The following is a 7,537-nucleotide window of genomic DNA, read 5'->3' as shown; positions in this document are numbered from 1 at the left end:
ATTAACCCGTTTCACCACCCAAACGAAGTCCTTGGAGATACGTTAAAAGATAGAATGTTCTCTTAGAATTCCTTTTAATCTCTACGTACCAACACTGGTCCAAGTCAATGATATCTTAAGTTATCTCCCAATAATGTCCAAACTTGACTGGTAAGCTCTATGGACTCTGTATGCTAACGCGTTCTTTGGCATTCCTTTAAGTATACCAAAGCATTTGTAATCAGTAGCTAAATAATGAATCTCTGATGGATTGCTTTACTATTAATGGCTCGAACTCCATATCTCTAATTGTCCCTTTGATGGCGCCAATGATGCGCCTAACTTGCTGGTCAACCTATTTTGTATATATGTACAAATTTTTTTATTTTTTATCAAATTTGATGGCCTACCAAATTTGTTTTATCAACTATTTTCCAAAGAGGGTTCAAAGTAGTGGAAACAGAACAACAGGACAACTTACGAAAGTGAAAGAGAAGAGATTCTGTGCATTGGATGCTTGGGAATTGAAAAGGGTTTTGTTGACACCTAAATTTTGGCGTATCATTTAGTGTAATTTGCATAGAAAATTAGGGATTAAATTTTTAACCCCTAAATAAAAATATTTAAATTGCATAAACATATAGTTTAGGTCCATTTAATTTAATTGCATTTTTGCATCGATTAGCATGGCGAATGAGCTTAAAATTTCATCGAACGAGACTCGGCTCGCTCGGAAGGTGAGGGCCGGGAATTACAAGTCAAACGGGCTCGGTTGTTTTAATTTGAGTTTAATTCAGCCCATTATGCTTAATTAAATAAAAGCCCAAGTTAAATCAGCCCATTTAAATTAAATTAAACCTAAGCCCAAGCCTAAGCCCATTAGGACTATAGAGCCCATCTAATTGACCTAGGTTAGCATTATATCAACATGTTTAGGTCAGATTTCAAAGAGGGGGGGGGGGGGGGGGAGAAAAATTTTCAGATCTGATTATGAGAGCTCAAGTGCGAGAGTGAGAGCCCAAGTGCGAGAGTGAAAGAAAGGGAGAGAAGGGAGGCCGGCAACACCACCACCCGTGGTCGTGCCTCCCATCGCACGTCACCGCCGCGTCGGAGGACCGCCGACACCGTCCCAGTCAGCCACCATCACTCCTTCCCTGTCCGCAAGTTATAGCCGTTGAAGGACCATCGTCGCTGCTTTGCCTCGCCGAACAGCCTGTCCCGAGAGGCTGTCGCTGCTGTTGCTGCTTCTCCATGCACCAGCCACGTCTTCTCTAGTCAACCGAGGAGCTTGTCAACGCCTCCTCTCCATCCTGTTGGTCCACGAAGCAGCAGCTACAGTTTTGAAGATTCCCCATGCAGCGTGCATAAAGACGTCTTCGTTCAGCCACTTTCCTCGCCAAGTCCGAAGACTCTTCCCCGTCCGGCCAATCAACGAAGCTGCAGCGGTGCACGTCGGTGAGGCCCACACAGAAGCACTTCGTCCGGCGCAAGATCGCACCACATCACCCGGAACCGTTCGTGCATCGCTGTGAGCCCCCGCCAAGTTGCTGTTCAGCCGGTCATCGCCCTGGCCGTCTTCGATGCCCGTGAGCCACCGTGTCATCGCCACCACCGCCGTCTCGATCCGCTAAGCCCGATCCCGATCCACAATTCGAATTTGGAAGTTATCTGCAAATTAGGTAATTCAACATTATCCGATATTTTCAGAATATTTAATTTCCTAATATGGGTGTTTGAATATTTCGTGAATATCATGTGGATATTTAGATATCTTAGGATAATGTTCGATATATCCGCAATATTTTTAAATATTCAAAATTAGGAAAACTTCCTAATTTAGCAACGTATCTGGACGACTATCCGACCTTATCCCTAAGGTTCGATACGCGGCGATACGGAAAATTATTATCTTATCCATAACCACTTGGGTACGATAATGATTTTTATCCGCTTTCCAAATTTGAATAATCGGCTTTCCGTCGATATCTATAACCCTATAGATATGACCGATAGTTTGATTTGTATGCCTAATCCGAGTTTGAAACAAATATGGCGGATCGCGTGGACGTTTTGAATGTGGTTGCTATCCTTGTTTATTTAATTGCTTTCCTTTTTCAAATAAACAGAAAATTCAAAAAATATTAATTAGATTTGAATTAGAGTTTTTGCATGTCTAGGAATCCTAAATATATCTAGAAGATAGAGTAGTTATTTAATTTAAATTAGGACTTGAGATGATTTATTTCCTAGTTTAAATTAAGTAATATTCTAATCTTAATAGATTATTCAGGTTATTTTATTATTTCGAATTTTAACAAAAATCCTAAAAAGAAATCATGCTAGGGTAGATTAAGTCATCATAGTTTGCATGTTAATTTAGGCATTTTTATTATTCCGAATTTAAATTGAGAAAATACCAAAAATAATCATTCGTCTTGTCATTAGAAATAGGTCACGTCGTCGCACGACATATAGTTTGCATGCTAGGTTGCATTAATCGCATGTCATTTTCGCATGTCATTGCATATAGGCTAGATTTCATTTAAAAAAGTGAAAATCCAAAAAAAGAAATTGAGTGAATTGCTTGTTAATTAGAAATCATATTAGGGTGTCAATGTGATTTTCTAGCTAACAATGCAGATGCTTACGTTGCTTCCAGGTAAGTAATTCTTCCAAACTTGCAATTTATTTGATGCTTTCTGGGTGTTAAATTGGTGGTTTGCGCACCCGCATGATCACCTCACATGCTAGTGACTAAGTTAAAATGAATCCAAACTGTCTGCCAAAACATTTCTTTTTTTTTTAAAAGAAAAGGTACCGAAAGGGCGTTAGACTAGACCTAGCGTAACCAAGTCCCCGAGCTTAGAATCTTTGGTTCGTAGGAATAAAACATATCTCCCTATGTTTTATTTAGGTTTCTAATCGACCTACCACAAATAGATTAGTGGCGACTCCAAGCATGAAAATTTTTGCATGTTAAAAATTTAAACCCTAAGTTGCGAATTGGTAGGGCTTGGGAGGGCCCGAGTTAGGCTTAGTCTTAACAATCCATTAACCTGAGAGAAATTTTAGGTCGTGACAGGTTTATATATTAACTAGCTTCTCAACAATGTCAATGATCTACCAATTGCTTGCTCTAATTAATTCTTACCCTTTTCGTACGCCTTCCAATCTTTATCATTACAATAAGAGAACAAAATATTGGAATCGATTGGATAGCATACATTAAATACGCATGCATTGTCTCTTGAAAGATTTTCAAAGCAACCAACGTGGGATGTATAGGGCTACATTTGTCCTCCATCCCCGGTAGTAGAAAGTTTCATCCTCATTGGTAGATTATAATTGTCATGTATATTAATCTCATGCAAACTTGACAAAATACAGATATAAGTAATGTCCATATCTGTATCCCATCAATAAAATGAGCTTTCTTCTGATCGGGGATGAAAAATAACATAACCTTATAATATATTTGATCGGCACCAAAAGTCTTAATCGTTGGGCTCAATGTACAATCAAGTCCTAAATGTTTGAATATATGCAATCAAGGCATTTCAGTGATAGTTCATGCAAATTTGTTGATGTGGTGGGCCTGAATTTGACTTGGCATTGTATACATACATAAATACATACATACATACATACATACATACATAAATATATGTAAAAATGTCATAAGTAGCGCCAACCTGCAACAAAGATGGCGGCACATCAAAAAAACATCAAATTTTTTGCGAAAACGAAAATCAAAAGTTTGGAGAAATTAAAAAAAAAAAAAGAGCAAAAACATCAAAGGGCCGCTCATTTTTGGGTATTCGGAACTCGATTATTCTTGACGAGTACATATTCTGTTCGGGTACACATATGCCAGAGACGACGGGTCAAAGCTCCAACATCATTCTAAGCAAGAGATGCTGTGATTTGATAAATCAACCCATTTCACCACTCAAACGAAGTCCCTAGAGATACGTTAAAAGATAGAATGTTCTCTTTGAATTCCTTTTAATCTCTACGTACCAACACTGGTCCAAGTCAATGATATCTTAAGTTATCTCCCAATAATGTCCAAACTTGACTGGTAAGCTCTATGGACTCTGTATGCTAACGCGTTCTTTGGCATTCCTTTAAGTATACCAAAGCATTTGTAATCGGTAGCTAAATAATGAATCTCTGATGGATTGCTTTACTATTAATGGCTCGAACTCCATATCTCTAATTGTCCCTTTGATGGCGCCAATGATGCGCCTAACTTGCTGGTCAACCTATTTTGTATATATGTACAAATATTTTGTTTTTTATCAAATTTGATGGCCTACCAAATTTGTTTTATCAACTATTTTCCAAAGAGGGTTCAAAGTAGTGGAAACAGAACAACAGGACAACTTACGAAAGTGAAAGAGAAGAGATTCCGTGCATTGGACGCTTGGGAATTGAAAAGGGTTTATATATTAACTAGCTTCTCGACGATGTCAATGATCTACCAATTGCTTGCTCTGATTAATTCTTACCCTTTTCGTACGCCTTCCAATCTTTATCATTACAATAAGTGAACAAAATATTGGAATCGATTGGATAGCATACATTAAATGCGCTTGCATTGTCTCTTGAAAGATTTTCAAAGCAACCAACGTGGGACGTATAGCGCTACATTTGCCCTCCATCCCCGGTAGTAGAAAGTTTCATCCTCATTGGTAGATTATAATAGTCATGTATATTAATCTCATGCAAACTTAACAAAATACAAATATATGTAATGTCTATATCTATATCCCATCAATAAAATGAGCTTTCTTATGATCGGGGATGAAAAATAACATAACCTTATAACATACTTGATCGGCACCAAAAGTCTTAATCGTTGGGCTCAATGTACAATCAAGTCCTAAATGTTTGAATATATGCAATCAAGGCATTTCGGTGATTGCTCAAACAAATTTGTTGATGTGGCACGCCTGAATTTGACTTGGCATTGTATACATACATAAATACATACATACATACATAAATATATGTATAAATGGCATAAGTAGCGCCAACCTGCCACTAATATGGCACCACATCAAAAAAACGTCAATTTTTTTGCGAAAAAGAAAATCAAAAGTTTGGAGAAATTTAAAAAAAAAAAAAGAGCCAAAACATCAAAGGGCCGCTCATTTTTGGGTATTCGGAACTTCAGCTCGATTATTCTTGACAAGTACATATTCTGTTCGGGTACACATATGCCAGAGACGGCGGGTCATAGCTCCAACATCATTCTAAGCAAGAGATGCTGTGATTTGATATATTAACCCATTTCACCACTCAAACGAAGTCCTTGGAGATACGTTAAAAGATAGAATGTTCTCTTTGAATTCCTTTTAATCTCTACATACCAACACTAGTCCAAGTCAATGATATCTTAAGTTATCTCCCAATAATGTCCAAACTTGACTGGTAAGCTCTATGGACTCTGTATGCTAACGCGTTCTTTGGCATTCCTTTAAGTATACCAAAGCATTTGTAATCGGTAGCTAAATAATGAATCTCTGATGGATTGCTTTACTATTAATGGCTCGAACTCCATATCTCTAATTGTCCCTTTGATGGCGCCAATGATGCGCCTAACTTGCTGGTCAACCTATTTTGTATATATGTACAAATATTTTGTTTTTTATCAAATTTGATGGCCTACCAAATTTGTTTTATTAACTATTTTCCAAAGAGGGTTCAAAGTAGTGGAAACAGAACAAGAGGACAACTTACGAAAGTGAAAGAGAAGAGATTTCGTGCATTGGACGCTTGGGAATTGAAAAGGGTTTATTTACTAACTAGCTTCTCGACGATGTCAATGATCTACCAATTGCTTGCTCTGAGTAATTCTTACCCTTTTCGTACGCCTTCCAATCTTTATCATTACAATAAGTGAACAAAATATTGGAATCGATTGGATAGCATACATTAAATGCGCTTGCATTGTCTCTTGAAAGATTTTCAAAGCAACCAACGTGGGACGTATAGGGCTACATTTGCCCTCCATCCCCGGCAGTAGAAAGTTTCGTCCTCATTGGTAGATTATAATATTCATGTATATTAATCTCATGCAAACTTGAAAAAATACAAATATAAGTAATGTCCATAATTGTGTCCCATCAATAAAATGAGCTTTCTTCTGATTGGGGATGAAAAATAACATAACCTTATAATATATTTGATCGGCACCAAAAGTTTTACTCGTTGGGCTCGATGTACAATCAAGTCCTAAATGTTTGAATATATGCAATCATGGCATTTCGGTGATTGCTCACACAAATTTGTTGATGTGGCGCGCCTGAATTTGACTTGGCATTGTATACATACATAAAAACATACATACATACAAGCATACATATATTTATAAATGGCATAAGTAGCGCCAACCTGTCACTAATATGGTGGCACATCAAAAAAAGTCAAATTTTTCCGAAAAAGAAAATCAAAACTTTGTAGAAATTAAAACAAAAAACAGCCAAAACATCAAAGGGCCGCTCATTTTTGGGTATTCGGAACTTCAACTCGATTATTCTTGAAGAGTACATATTCTGTGCGGGTACACATATGCCAGAGATGGCGAGTCATAGCTCCAACATCATTCTAAGCAAGAGATGATGTGATTTGATAAATAAACCCGTTTCACCACTCAAACGAAGTCCTTTATATACGTTAAAAGATAGAATGTTCTCTTAGAATTCCTTTTAATCTCTACATACCAACATTGGTCCAAGTAATTGATATCTTAAGTTATCTCCCAATAATGTCCAAACTTGACTGGTAAGCTCTATGGACTTAGTATGGTAATGCGTTCTTTGACATTTCGTTAAGTGTACCAAAGCATGCGTAATCAGTAGCTAAATAATGAATCTCTGATGGATTGCTTTACTATTAATGGCTCGAACTCCATATCTCTAATTGTCACTTTGATGGCGTCAATGATGCGCCTAACTTGCTGGTCAACCTATTTTGTATATACGTACAAATATTTTGTTTTTTATCAAATTTGATGGCCTACCAAATTTGTTTTATCAACTATTTTCCAAAGAGGGTTCAAAGTAGTGGAAACAGAACAACAGGACAACTTAAGAAAGTGATAGAGAAGAGATTCCGTGCATTGGATGCTTGGGAATTGGAAAGGATTTCTATATTGACTAGCTTCTAGATGATGTTAATCATGCCGTGGAGTTACTTAAACACTTGGAAAATGATGGGGGAAGAGATTTCATTGTGAGCCCGGCGTGTGGTTGACGCAAGTCTATCAAGGACTTCCGGTGATTGCTCACACAAATTTGCTGATGTGACGTGCCTGCATCTGACTTGGCTATATATGTATCTATTTTGGCATATGTTGCACCCACTTGCCGCTAATATGGAGCCCTGTTAGAAAAAGGTCCAATTTTTCAGAAAGAGAAAATAAAAAGTTTGGAGAAATTAAAAAGAAAACAGCCAAAACATCAAAGGGCCGCTCATTTTTGGGTATTCAGAACTTCGGCTCGATTAATCTTGACGAGTGCATCTTCTGTTTGGGTAACACTGGGTAAGACTC

Source organism: Syzygium oleosum, unplaced genomic scaffold (genome assembly GCF_021117445.2).
Source record: "Syzygium oleosum isolate NSW1041296 unplaced genomic scaffold, Sole_v2.1 Sole_v2.40, whole genome shotgun sequence".
Taxonomy (NCBI): Eukaryota; Viridiplantae; Streptophyta; class Magnoliopsida; order Myrtales; family Myrtaceae; genus Syzygium; species Syzygium oleosum.
Note: the sequence above shows the minus strand (reverse complement) of the source record.